Source organism: Triticum aestivum, chromosome 1B (genome assembly GCF_018294505.1).
Source record: "Triticum aestivum cultivar Chinese Spring chromosome 1B, IWGSC CS RefSeq v2.1, whole genome shotgun sequence".
NCBI classification, from domain to species: domain Eukaryota; kingdom Viridiplantae; phylum Streptophyta; class Magnoliopsida; order Poales; family Poaceae; genus Triticum; species Triticum aestivum.
This window is the reverse complement of record NC_057795.1, coordinates 647,631,710-647,638,623: the sequence shown is the minus strand read 5'-3', so window position 1 is coordinate 647,638,623 and position 6,914 is coordinate 647,631,710.

Here is a 6,914-nt window from a genome sequence, read left to right as displayed (position 1 = left end):
AAAGAGAATGAAAGACATTTCCTATGCCACAGTCATAGGTTCTATAAAGTATTATGTGTTGTGTACCAGACCTATTATGTACCTTGCCATGAGTTTGGCAAGGGGTAGAATAGTGATCTAAGAGTAGGTCACTGGACAGCGGTCAAAATTATCCTTAGTGAGGACTAAGGAAATATTTCTCGGTTATGGAGGTGATAAAGAGTTCATCGTAAAGAGTTATGTCGATGCAAGCTTTTACACCGATCCAGATGACTCTAAGTCTCAATCTGGATACATATTGAAAGTGGGAGCAATTAGCTAGAGTAGCTCCATGTAGATCATTGTAGACAAAGAATATTTGCAAAATACGTACGGCTCTGAATGTGACAGGCCCGTTGACTAAACTTCTCTCACGAGCAAAACATGATCACACCTTAGTACTCTTTGGGTGTTAATCACATAGCGATGTGAACTAGACTATTGATTCTAGTAAACCCTTTGGGTGTTGGTCACATGGCAATGTGAACTATGGGTGTTAATCACATACAGATGTGAACTGTTGGTGTTAAATCACATGGCAATGTGAACTAGATTATTGACTCTAGTGCAAGTGGGAGACTGAAGGAAATATGCCCTAGAGGCAATAATAAAGTTATTATTTATTTCCTTATATCATGATAAATGTTTATTATTCATGCTAGAATTGTATTAACCGGAAACTTAGTACATGTGTGAATACATAGACAAAACAGAGTGTCCCTAGTATGCCTCTACTTGACTAGCTCGTTAATCAAAGATGGTTATGTTTCCTAACCATAGACATGTGTTGTCATTTGATGAACGATATCACATCATTAGGAGAATTATGTGATGGACAAGACCCGTCCGTTAGCTTAGCACTATGATCGTTTAGTTTATTGCTATTGCTTTCTTCATGACTTATACATGTTCCTATGACTATGAGATTATGCAACTCCTGAATACCGGAGGAACACTTAGTGTGATATCAAACATCATAACGTAACTGGGTGATTATAAAGATGCTCTATAGATGTCTCCGATGGTGTTTGTTGGGTTGGCATAGATCAAGGTTAGGATTTGTCACTCCATGTTTTCGGAGAGGTATCTCTGGGCCCTCTCGGTAATGCACATCACTATAAGCCTTGCAAGCAATGCGATTAATGAGTTAGTCACGGGATGATGCACTACGGAATGAGTAAAGAGACTTGCCAGTAACGAGATTGAACTAGGTATGGTGATACCGACGATCGAACCTCGGGAAAGTAACATACCGATGACAAAAGGAACAATGTATGTTGTTATGCTGTTTGACCGATAAAGATCTTCGTAGAATATGTAGGAGCCAATATGAGCATCCAGGTTCCACTATTGGTTATTGACGGAGATAGTCTCGGTCATGTCTAAATAGTTCTCGAACCCGTAGGTTCGGAACGCTTAACGTTCGATGACGATCGATATTATGAGTTTATGTGTTTTGATGTACCGAAGGTTGTTCGGAGTCCCGGATGTGATAACGGACATGACGAGGAGTCTCGAAATGGTTGAGACATAAAGATTGATATATTGGAAGGCTATGTTCATACACCGGAAAGGTTCCGAGTGGTTCGGGCATTTTTCCGGAGTACCGGGGGGTTACCGGAACCCCCCTGGGAGTTAATGGGCCTTAAAGGGCCATGGAGGAAGAGAAGAGGAGGCGGCTAAGGTGGGGGCGCCCACCCAAGCCCAATCCGAATTGGGAGCCCCCCCCCCCCTTCCTTCTCTCCCTCTCCCTCTTCCTTCTTCTCCTACTCCAACTAGGGAAGGGGGGGAAACCTACTCCTACTAGGAGTAGGACTCCCTCCCTTGGGCGCTCCATAGAGAGGGCCAGCCCTTCCCTCCTCCACTCCTTTATATACGGGGGAGGGGGCACCCCATAGACAACCAAGTTGATTGTTTAGCCGTGTGCGGTGCCCCCCTCTACCATATTCCACCTCAGTCATATGGTCGTAGTGCTTAGGCGAAGCCCTGCACCAGTAACTTCATCATTATCGTCGCCACACCGTCGTGCTGATGGAACTCTCCCTCGTCCTCAACTGGATCAAGAGTACAAGGTTCGTCATCAAGCTGAACGTGTGCTGAACACGGAGGTGCCGTACGTTCGGTGCTGAGATCGGTCGGATCGTGAAGACATACGACTACATCAACCGCGTTGATATAACGCTTCTGCTTTCGGTCTATGAGGGTACGTGGACACACTCTTCCCCCTCATTGTTATGCATCAACTAGATAGATCTTGCATGATCGTAGGATTTTTTTTTTGAAATTACTGTGTTCCCCAACAATTTGATAACAACTTGCAAAGTAAATTATAGTTTGCACCACATAATTTGTTACTAGCTGCATAGATACAATAGTTAGGTTTTTCAAATACGCCATAAATTCTGATATTCCGCTCTGATATGCCTTGGTGGGGTGTGCACGGGCTCGAGAACATGTTCATATTTTAAGGAACAAGGATGTCGACTAGATCAAAATATTTGGTTCGTGATCATGCTAGGAGTTTCTTTCAGAGTGTATATTTCATGTATAGGTGTTTCTTGGCCCGTTTGTTAAGTTTGGATAAAATCATAGGCTTGTTAAATTTTAGTTAAGCATGTTAAATTTTCTCATGCATATTTGTGTTTGTCTGTTTCATTTCCCTTTGAGTGTGTGTACTAGTCGTGCATCGTGTCTCGTTGTGCCTGATAGTGATCAACACTAGCACAATGGTTTTTTTTGTGATAGTTTAATGCACAAGTTATAGTATGTGTTCCACAACATAACTTGAGGGTTTCCTTTATGCACTATGCCATCCCACCTTCCTTGGATCCATTGACTGATTTGATCAACTTTTGCCGAGCTAGAAATGTGTTCAGCCCACTCAAAACCTCACTATCATGTTATGTAAAGAGTTTGGTCTGTCGAAAACGTTCTCTCACGCATCAAAGTGATGAGTCTGTGTGAGTTCAAAGGGGATCCATGTGAGGTTGGCTTCCCCGAGTAGTTCTTGAAGAGAAACTTGGCAATGATTTATATGTCTCTTTTACTTAAGACCATATTGGCAATGTTTCAACTAAAGCTTGCTCCTCTGTATTTTGTAGACGTTTTTGATTATTTGGATCTTATGGGTTCTGTTGTACAATCTGAAGAGCCATTAACCAGTTCTTGATGTTTGCTTGAACTACATCGGTATTTCCCCAAAGAGGAAGGGATGATGCAGCATGGCAACGGTAGGTATTTCCCTCAGTGATGAGACCAAGGTTATCGAACCAGTAGGAGAACCACGCAACACCACGTAAACAGCTCCTGCACACAAAGAACAAATACTTGCAACCTGACATAAGAGAGGGGTTGTCAATCCCTCACGGGTAAAAAGATAGATAAAATTGTAGTAGACTGGATCAATAGATCTCACGGGAACACGAGATAAAATAAATTACTAAAAATTGTAGCAAGGTATTTTTGTATTTTTGGATTAATAGATCTGAAAATAAAAGCAAATAAAAATAGATCTCGAAGGCAAATATGATAAAGAAGAGACCCGCGGGCCATAGATTTCACTAGTGGCTTCTCTCGAGAAAAATAGCATATGGTGGGTAAACAAATTATGATTGGGCAATTCATAGAACTTCAAATAATCATGACGATATCCAGGCAATGATCATTATATAGGCATCACGTCCAAGATAGGTAGACCGGCTCCTTCCTACATCTACTACTATTACTCCACACATCGATCGCTATCCAGCATGCATCTAGTGTATTAAGTTCATGGAGAAACGGAGTAATGCAATAAGAACGATGACATGATGTAGACAAGATCTATTTATGTAGAAATAGACCCCATCTTGTTATCCTTAATAGGAATGATACATATGTGTCGGTTCCCCTTCTATCACTGGGATCAAGCACCGTAAGATCAAACGCATCAAAAAGCATCTCTTCCCATGGCAAGAAAAATGGATCTAGTTGGCCTAACTAAACCAAATATTTGAAGAAGAAATACGAGGCTATAAGTAATCATGCATATATATATATAAGAGATCAAAAGACTCAAATAACTTTCATGGATAAAAACATAGATCTGATCATAAACTCAAAGTTCATCGGATGCCAACAAACACACCGCAAAAAGAGTTACATCAAATAGATCTCCTAGAGACCATTGTATTGAGAATCAAGAGAAAGATAGGAAGCCATCTAGCTACTAACTACGGACCCGTAGGTCTACAATGAACTACTCACGCATCATCGGAGAGGCACCAATGAGGACGATGAACCCCTCCGTGATGGTGTTTAGATTGGATTTGGTGGTTCTGGAACTTGCGGCGGCTGGAATTGATTTTCGTCGACTCCCCTAGGGTTTCTGGAATATTGGGGTATTTATAGAGCAAAGAGGCGGTGCGGAAGGCCACCGAGGTGCGCACAACCCACCTGGGCGCGCCTGGGCCCCCAGGCGCGCCCTGGTGGGTTGTGCTCCCCTCGGAGCACCCCCTCTGGTACTTCTTTGGCCCAACACATGTCTTCTGGTCCAGAAAAAATCCATACAAAGTTTCACTGCGTTTGAACTCCATTTGGTACTGATTTCATGAGATGTAAAAAACAAGCAGAAAACAGCAACTGGCACTAGGCACTATGTCAATAGGTTAGTACTAAAACATGATATAAAATGATTGTAAAACATCCAAGAATGATAATATAACAGCATGGAACAATAAAAAATTGTAGATACGTTGGAGACGTATCAGCATCCCCAAGCTTAATTCTTGCTCTCCTCGAGTAGGTAAATGATAAAAATAGAATTTTTGATGTGGAATGCTGCCTAAAATGTTCATCACATATTCTTTTCTTTGTAGCATAGACAGTTGGACTTTTATATGGTTCAAAGCAATAGTCTAGTTTTGACATGAAGACTTTAATACTCAAGCATATCAACAAGCAACCATGTCTTTCAAAATATCAACACTAAAGCAAGTTATCCCTAGCCCATTATGCTCAATCATTGATCCATTCATGAAACACACTCGCATATTAGCTATACCCAATGCTCAAGTACGATCGTAGTGCCTCTTAGTTGGTGCTTTATAAGGGAAGATGGAGACTCAAGTAAAAAATAAAAATTGCATAAAGTAAATAGAAAGGCCCTTCGTAGAGGGAAGTAGGGATTTATAGAGGTGCCAGAGCTCAAAGTGAAAAAGATAGAGATAGAAACATTTTTGGTGGCATGCTTTTCCTGTCAACGAAAATGACAGAGTAGTTCCCAATACTTTCCAAGCTAGATATATCATAGGCGGTTCCCACAGAGAAAATAAAGTTTATTCCTTTTCCACTATACTTTCACTTTCCATGGCTAGCCGTATCCACGGGTGCCTTCCATACCAATACTTTTTGCGGAATTTATTGTTTGACAACATAAAGCAAATTCATTTTTCAATTCGAGACTGGGCATCCCTAATACCTTTGCCATACTCTCGTGCAATGACAAGTGAATAAACACTCATCTTGAGAATAACATATCTAGCATGGAAATATATCAGCCACCCCCTATCGTTTCATGAGCGGTATGAGCACACAAAAGAGAATTTTATTTTGAAGGCACATACAAATTTGCTTAGAACGGCAAAAGAATACCGCATATAGGTAGGTATAGTGGACTCATGTGGCAAAACTGGTTTAAAGGATTTTGGATGCAGAAGTAGTGATCATACTTAGTGCAAATGAAGGCTCGCAAAATATTGGGAAGCATCCAACCAAGAAACAAAAAATCTCATAAGCAAGCATTAAGCATAACTAACACCAAATAATGCACCATAAGTAGGATATAATTTCATTGCATAACTATTAACTTTCATGCTTGCATAGGGAATCACAAACCTTAACACCAATATTTTTACTAAAGCATAATTACTCATCAACATGACTCACATATCACTATCATCATATCTCAAAACTATTACCAAGAATCAAGTTTATTTTGTCCAATGATCTTCATGAAAGTTTTTATTATATCCCTCTTGAATATCTATCACTTTGGGACTAATTTCATATGTTGCTTTTGATAGCTCAAACAAATCTAAGTGAAGAACATGAGCATAAAAAATTTCTTCTCTCAAAATACTTTAAGTGAAGCAATAGAGAATTTCTTAAAATATTTACTAACTCTCAAATAGATCTAAGTGAAGATGAGAGCATTTCTTCAAAAAATAGTAAAGCACATCGTTCTCAAAAAGATATAAGTGAAGCACTAGAGCAATTCCATAGCATAAAGATTTAAGTGAAGCATTGAGAGCAATCCTAACAAGTCATAGCATAATTTTGGCTCCCTCAACTCGGTGTGTCTAGCAAGGATAGATGACACAAAGCAAAACAAGCAAATACTCATATCATACAAGACTCTCCAAGCAAAACTCATAATATGTGACAAATAAAAATATAGCTCCAAGTAAAATACCGATGATTGTTAGAAGAAAGAGGGGATGCCACTCAGAGGCATCCCCAGGCTTAGTTGCTTGATACTTCTTGAATATTATCTTGGGGTGCCTCGGGCATCCCCAAGCTTAGCCTTTTTCTAATCCTTACTCCTTCATCCATCGCGATCTCACCCAAAACTTAAAAACTACAATCACACAAAACTCAACAAAACCTTAGTGAGATCCGTTATTATAAGAAAGCAAATCACTACTCTAAGTATTGTTGCAAACCCATTCATATTTTATTATTGTATTATATCTACTGTATTCTAACTTTTCCATGGCAAAAACTCTTCAAAGAAAACCATAGAATCATCAAAACAAGCACATAACACAACGAAAACATAATCTATAAAAAACAGAACATTATGTATTAATCAGGGAACTTTGTATACTTCTGTAACTCCCAAAATTCTGAAAAATTAG